The 7,428-nt window shown below is 41.2% G+C and overlaps 1 pseudogene; it reads right to left on the bottom strand.

The window, feature by feature from the left end:
- Positions 1-3,190: 3,190 nt before the first annotated feature.
- LOC102530663 (bridging integrator 2 pseudogene) lies at positions 3,191-4,810 on the bottom strand (annotated as a pseudogene).
- Between the last annotated feature and the right edge of the window lie 2,618 nt (positions 4,811-7,428).

Here is a 7,428-nt window from a genome sequence, read left to right as displayed (position 1 = left end):
AAGGGGCAGGCCATGAAGTTAGCTAGAGGAGGAACCAATGGTAGTGAGGAATAAACCAATGCAAAGGTCTGAGCCAGGAATGTGTCTGCTATATTCAAGGAAAAACAAGAAACTAGTTTGGATAAAGTCAGTGGGGATGGGTGAACTAACAGGAGATGAAGTTAGAGAGGAAGTGGAGGGCTTTTAGGCTATTGTGCAGAATTTGTCATCTAATATGAATGAGATAGATAGTTAATAGAGGATTTTGAACAGGGGAGAGGATGTTCTGATTTACATTTTTAAAAGCTTTTCTTTTGTTTTGTATTTAAACTTTTGATTTGATCTAATTTTAGACTTACAGAAAAATTTCAAAAATAGTACAAAAAGTTCCCTTATATCCCTTATCCCACTTACCCTGTTTTAACACCTACGTCAAACATAGGAAATTAACACTAGTGCAATATTATTAACCGAACTTCAGATTCTTATTCAAATTTCACATTTTTTCTTCACTTATGCCTTTTTCTTTTCCAGAATCCTATCCTAGTTCCCATATTGCATGCAGTTTTGTTCTTTTTGTTTCTTTCCTTCTTAGCCTCTTCCAGTCTGCAACAGTTCGTTGCTCTTTTCCTTCTTCCATGACCCTGACACTTTAGAAGAACACTAATCAGCAGTTTTGTAGAATGTCCCTCAAATTGTGTTCATCTGATATTTTCTCATGGCTGGAAAGAGTTAATCAGTTCAGGATGCCATAACAAAATACCACAGATTGGGTGGCTTCAATAACAGCTATCTATCTCTCACAGTTCTGGAGGCTGCAAGTGCAAGAGCAAGGTTCCAGCCAATTCAGTTTCTGGTGAAAGTACTCTTCCTGGCTTGCAGATGGCAGCATCCCCACTATGTCCTCACTGATCTTCGGTGTGAGCATGCTGGCTCAGTGCATTCTCCTTGGCAGTGGTGTTGTGGGGATCACTCTGATGTCTCATCTTGTAAGGACACTAATCGTATTGGATCAAAGCCCCATCCTTATGACCTCATTTTACCGTCTTTTTTTTTTTTGAAGTATAGTCAGTTACAATGTATCAATTTCTTGTATACAGCATAATGCTTCAGTCATGCATACATATGCATATATTCATTTTCATATCCTTTTTCATTAAAGGTTATTATAAGATATTGAATATAGTTCCCTGTGCTTTACAGAAATTTGTTTTTAAATCTATTTTTAAATATAGTGGCTAACATTTGCAAATCTCAAACTCCCAAATTTATCCTTTCCCACTCCCTTTCCCCTGGTAACCATAAGACTGTTTACTATGTCTGCAAGTCTGTTTCTGTTTTGTAGATGAGTTCATAGTGTCCTTTTTTCTTTCTTTTCTTTTTTATATTTGACATATGAGTGATACCTATGGTACTTTTCTCTTTTTCACTTACTTCACTTAAAATGATGATTTCCAGGTCTACCCATATTGCTGCAAATGGCATTTATTCTTTTTTATCACAGAGTAGTATTTCATTGCATAAATATACCACAACTTCTTTACCCAGTCATCTGCCAATGGACATTCAGGTTGCTTCCATGTCTTGGCTATTGTAAATAGTGCTGCTTTGAACATTGGGGTGCATGTATCTTTTTGAATTAAGGTTCCCTCTGGATATATGCCCAGGAGTGGGACTGCTGGATCATAAGCTAAGTCTATTTTTAGTCTCTTGAGGAATCTCCATACTGTTTTCCACAGTGGCTACACCAAACTACATTCCCACCAGCAGTGTAGGAGGGTTCCCTTTTCTCCACAGCCTCTCCAGTATTTATCGTTTGTAGACTTTTTAATGATGGCCATTCTGACTGGTGTGAGGTGATACCTCATTGTAGTTTTGATTTGCATTTGTCTGATAATTAGTGATACTGAGCATTTTTTCATGTGTCTATTGGTCATTTGTATGTCTTCATTCGAGAATTGCTTGTTTAGGTCTTCTGCCCATTTTTGGATTGGGTTGTTTGTTTTTTTGTTAAGTTGTATGAGCTGTTTGTATAGTTTGGAAATTAAACCTTTTCAGTTGCATCATTTGCAGATATTTTCTCCCATTCCATATGTTGTTTTGTTTTATTTATGGTTTCCTTTGCTGAGCAAAAGTTTAATTAGGTCCCATTTGTTTATTTTTGCTTTTATTTCTATTACCTGGGTAGACTGCCCTAGGAGAAGATTGCTAAGATTTATGTTAGAAAATGTTTTGCCTATGTTTTCTTCTAGGAAGTTTATAGTGTCTTGTCTTATATTTAAGTCTTCAAGCCATTTTGAGTTTATTTCTGTGTATGTTGTGAGGGAGTGTTCTAACTTCATTGATTTACCCTTAATTACTTCCTTAGAGGCCCCATCTCCACACTGGCGGGGGGGGGGGTTAGGGCCTCAATATATTAATTTTAGGGAGGACACAACAATTCAGTCCATAACAAAGGTTTTGTATTTTTGGAAGGACTACCACACACACAAAAAAAAACTTTATGCAGCATATCAAGGGATTTATGATATTGGTGTGTCTTATTACTTGTATTTATCTTGATCATTTGGATAGGTTGGTGTCTGGTAGGTTTCTCCCCTATAAAGTTACTATAAGTAAAGAGTATTTTGGGGGAGATAGTTTGAGGCAGCAAATCCTGTTTCTTCTCAAACTTCTGCCCACTAATTGTAGCACTCATTGATGAATCTTGTCTGCAACAGTTACTACTAGGACACTTACAATGATAATTCTCTATTTCCCCTTTCCATCTACACTTATTAACTGAATTTCAACTGTAATGAAGAGTTGTCCCTTCTCCCTCATTTACTTAGTTTTTTTCAGGGTAATACTTTATATAACAATCTGAAAATCCATTTGTTTGGTTTTAAGTCTTACAAAATGAGTGGTAAATCAAAGATCTGTTCACTATTCTCTGAGTATGTGTGCTTATATGTCTCTGTGTGGACGAATGTTTGTGTCTGCAGAAGCTTTTGCTTTTTATAGTCATTTTAGCCCCACTTTAACTAACATATAAAGTCTTATTAGTCTAACAGTGCTAAAACCTCCATTAATGCTAGATCTTTAGAGACCGCCAGTGTTCATACTATCTGGGAAACCAGACATGAATGCTGGATCTTAAGTCCCTCTGACCTATATCCTCCAGCTGAGGAGCTTCTCTGGGGAGGTGTGTGTGTGTGGAGGTCTTGGCAGTTCCTCTTCAGAGCCGTCCATTTTCAATCATAGATACCTCTTCTTGGGGCTCAGGTGCTGTGATGTGGCTCTCTCCTGGAATTGCACACACAGGAAGCTGAAGAGCTTGGTGCTGAGAGGTCATCATGGTAGGGGAAGAACCAAGTTCTTTTGGGTTCAGATTGTCAATGTTTTCCTTTTCTCTGGCCTCAGGAGTTCCTGCTGGCTTCTCTTGGCAGCTGTGGATCAGGAGAGGCCTCTAAGGAAGCCCTAGGACTTGGGGCCTCAGCCCCTGAGGAGGCCTTAGGGCTGGCAGGTAACCCTGTTAGGAGGCAGAAGAGCTGGAGAGTGCGTTCCTCAAGGAGAACCTGGGGCTGGGAGTGGCCCTGGGCGGAGGCAGCCTGTTGTGGGGTGCGGAGGCCCTCTGCACTGAGGCTGTCTTCTTTGGCCGTTCAGATCCTTCACTTGAGGTGCAGATTCGGACGACTGCTTCTGGGAAAAATGAAGCCTGTTCTGAAGAGATCAGGATTCTGCCTGGTGATGGAGCTGGGGAGCAAGAAAAAACTTCCTCCTGGGACTCCCCACTGTCAGTGGTGGGGGAGGCCTGGGCCTGGGTGGGGCCATTGCAGGCGAGCAGCGGCTCTTCCTCCTCAGAGGAACTTGCTTCGGCCTCCTCCTCTATTTCCTTGTTTTGCAAGGGCTCTTCTTTAATCTTGGAGTTGTCTTCTCTCTGGCCTGGATCAGATGCCAGTTCTTCTTCACTTGCTGAGATGGAGTCCCTCTCACTCTTCAAGGAAAGTGCAGAGGCGCTGGTAGGTGAAGTCAGAGGGCTGGTGACTGTGGCTCTTCGGATCGGGGGAGAGATGACTAAGGAGTGCCTGCTGCTGCTTGAGAGTCCCTTCACCACAAAGACTTTGTCGGAATGTTGCTTCTCCAGTTTGCTCATCACCTCATACAGACCGTGGTTCAGCTTGCTCATCTCCCTGTAGAAGACGTCCTTCAAGTTGGAAATGTTTTGGAAGATGGTCACATAACAGCCAATACGACCATTATAAAGAATGGGCAGCTCCTCTAGTAGTTCCTGGTTCAGATCTTCAAACACAATCTGGGATTTGTTGAACTCTTCCTCTGCCGTGGCAGTGTTGGCCTCATCTTTCTTCTTGGCATTCAGCACTGCCTCTAGGTGGTGTCGGGCACTGTTACAGTCCACGAGTTTCCGCCCCGCTTGGCAATTTTTTCCTTAATCTCGCTGAACTGGGCTACATAGTTCTCCAAGGTCCTCAAAGCCTGGTCAGCTAACTTCTCTTCATAGTCTCCCCAAAGGAGAGCATTATTCACTACGGTGGCCTTCAGCTCTTCGACCATCCCAGTCGCTGCTGTAAATCTCCTGCAGTTTCCGACACTCTCTTTGAACTTTCATGCATCACTTTGACGGCACTGAGGAAGTTCTTCAGGTCCTTGTATAGCTGTGGCCTTCAGCCTGTTGATGGTAGAAGTTGCTGGCACTTTTCTCAAACAGTGCATCTTTGGTTTCCACAGTTTTCCCCAACCTCTGCAGTACCTTCTCCTGAGCCCTGCTTGACTTCTTCTGCACCTGCTTGGCGAAGAGGCCAGCGGCGCCGCCCGCCTTGCCCTCCGCCATCCTGCCGGCTCCCCGGGGGCGGCCTGCCTGGCCCTGCACCCTGTGGTTTTCTCAAGGCCCCTGAGGAGGAAGTGCGGTTCCCAACATGCCTCGCATCCTGCCCGGAGGGCAGGCCTCGCGCCGCGCAACCCGCGCCGCCGCCGCCTCGCCACCCGCCAAGGTCCACTCGAGGCCCCTGGCAGCGGCCCACTCCGAGCCCGGGCCGCGGCCCTCCTGCGGCCCTCCCTGTGGCTCCCAGCCACCCTGCTCCCGAGTGCAGCCCCGAGACACTGGGGGCCTTTTCCCTCATTTATGCATTTGATTTTTATATATAGCATAGACTCACTGGGTATATTTTATTCCAGGGAGTTAAAGTCAAACACTATCATAATTGTTGTTCAAATTATTCCAGTTTTGGTTAATAGGCACTTTTTCAGAGTGGCTTCTCTGTTTTTGATGAGCCTCCATCTTTGAGAGGAACATTCCCTAACCTTCTGACATCACAAAATGTTCTAGGATCATCTTGTATTTCCTTTGCTCCAGCCCACCCTGGAATCAACTTATTCAAGGAGCCCTGGTTCCTTACGTTGGGGAATGGTATTTAGAAGCCAAGAACTGATGCTAGGTGTGCTCTTTGTTCTGGAGTATCACTGCTTCTCGGCCCTCAGTGAATAAGTTAGGAAATATGTGAATGTATGCCACACATAGACCCATATGTGTATTTCTTAATCTGTCTGAATATATATTAAAAATCATGAGCTTATACTGATGCCTCTTGTTCCAATCCAATACTACAGGATTTATTTTCACTTTCTTCCTTTCCTCATAATGTCTTCCTCCAACAGTCAGAAACCTGGCTCTCATTATCTGCAATATATGTACTCATTTGTTCTATTCTAGTGTACACGCAAAAGTAGTTCAGGACTGCTGACTCATACCCCTGTGAGAAAAACTTTCACTAACTACAGTGCTTAAGTCTTTAGCTTTGTGCCCAGTATCTATACTGCTTCTAGGTTACTTTGGTTAGTTAGTTGTTTTCTTTTTCATCCCCTTAAGTATTATCATGTTATTCTTTCACAATACATTTACTTTCATTTGTTAGCATTTGTATTCATTTGAGTTGCCCCCATTTCCTGTTTGGTTTTAATCAGTTATTTAGGATTATGTGAAGATTATACAAGACATTAGCATGATTCTAAGAGCTATACAAAAAGATACAATCAGAGAAATATTACTGTACTACATCCTTGCTGACACACTGCCATTCCCCTCTTCTTTCTATCCCTGCCCCTTTGGTAGTCAGTCTTGTTAGCTTTTAGTTTACCCTTCCTGTGTTTTTTTGTACAAGTGAACAGATGTTTATGTATGTTCTCACAGCTCTTCTTATATGAAGGGTAACATGCTATGAATACTCTTTTGTGCTTTGCTTTTTTTTTTTTCATTTTATGTTTTTTTTTTCAACTACTCTCCTATGAATGGGCATTTATGTTGTTTCCAATACTTTGCAATTAAAAACAACATTGTAGCTAATATATTTTGTAGCTATATATTTTCATGTTGTTGGAGGTATAGCTTCAGGATAGATTCTTAGAAACAGAATTGATAGCCCCATTGATTGAAAGGTAAATACATATGTAATTTTGTTAGACATTGCCAAATTTCCCTCCAGAAGAATTTGCATTCCCAATTTACATGTACCAATTTGCATTCTCATCAGCAATGTATGAACATGCCTATTTCTTCACAGCTTTGCCAACAGAATGTGTTGCTATATTCTTAAATGTTCCATTCTGACCAATGAGAAATGGTATCTGAGTGGCTTTAATTTTTATTTCATTTTGAGTGAATTTGAATACTTCTCATATGTTTGAGGGTTTTTAAAAAAAATCTTTCATGGCAAATTGTCTGTTCATATATTTTCCTCATTTTCCTATTTGGTTTTTGGTCCTTTCCTCCTCCTTAACTTACACTTTTAACACAATTACTTGGCTATTGTGCTAAGCAAAGGTTGTAGAAGGACACTGGTGGAAGCAGGGAGACAGTTATTTCAATGATTCTAATAAGAGATAATGCAAGGTTGTCACAGTGGAGGTGGTAAACAATGGTCAGATTCCAGGTGAACCTATAATGAAGAATAAGAAAAGGAATATATGTATGTATATGTATGACTGAAACATTATGCTGTACACCAGAAATTGACAGATTGTAAACTGACTATACTTCAATTTAAAAAAAAAGAAAAAAAGAGCTAGATGAGATTATCACAAGTGAATATAGGTGTAAAACAGACATATAAGACCTGAGCAATAAGTAACTCCAACAATAAGAGATCAAGGAGAAGGGGAGGAATCAGCCAAAGAGACTGAAGAGGAGCAGCCAATAAGGTAGTAGGAAATAAAAAATATGGTGTCCTGGTAGCAGAGTTAAGAAAAAAGTTCAAAGACAGACTTATAAAAAGTAGCAAATCCTACTGACAGGTCAAGTTAGATAAAGACTAAGGATTGACAGTTAGATGTAGCAATACGATGACTGTTGGAGACCTTGAGAAAAACAGCTTTAGTAGACTGGTAAAAATAAAACCCTAATTTGAGTGAATTTCAGAATGAGAGGGTAGGAGTTTAAGATCATCAGTATAGACA

The sequence above is a fragment of the Vicugna pacos genome, chromosome 9 (genome assembly GCF_048564905.1).
Source record: "Vicugna pacos chromosome 9, VicPac4, whole genome shotgun sequence".
NCBI lineage: Eukaryota > Metazoa > Chordata > Mammalia > Artiodactyla > Camelidae > Vicugna > Vicugna pacos.
The sequence above is the reverse complement of the archived record's forward strand: the minus strand, read 5'-3'. Positions and strand labels throughout refer to the sequence as shown.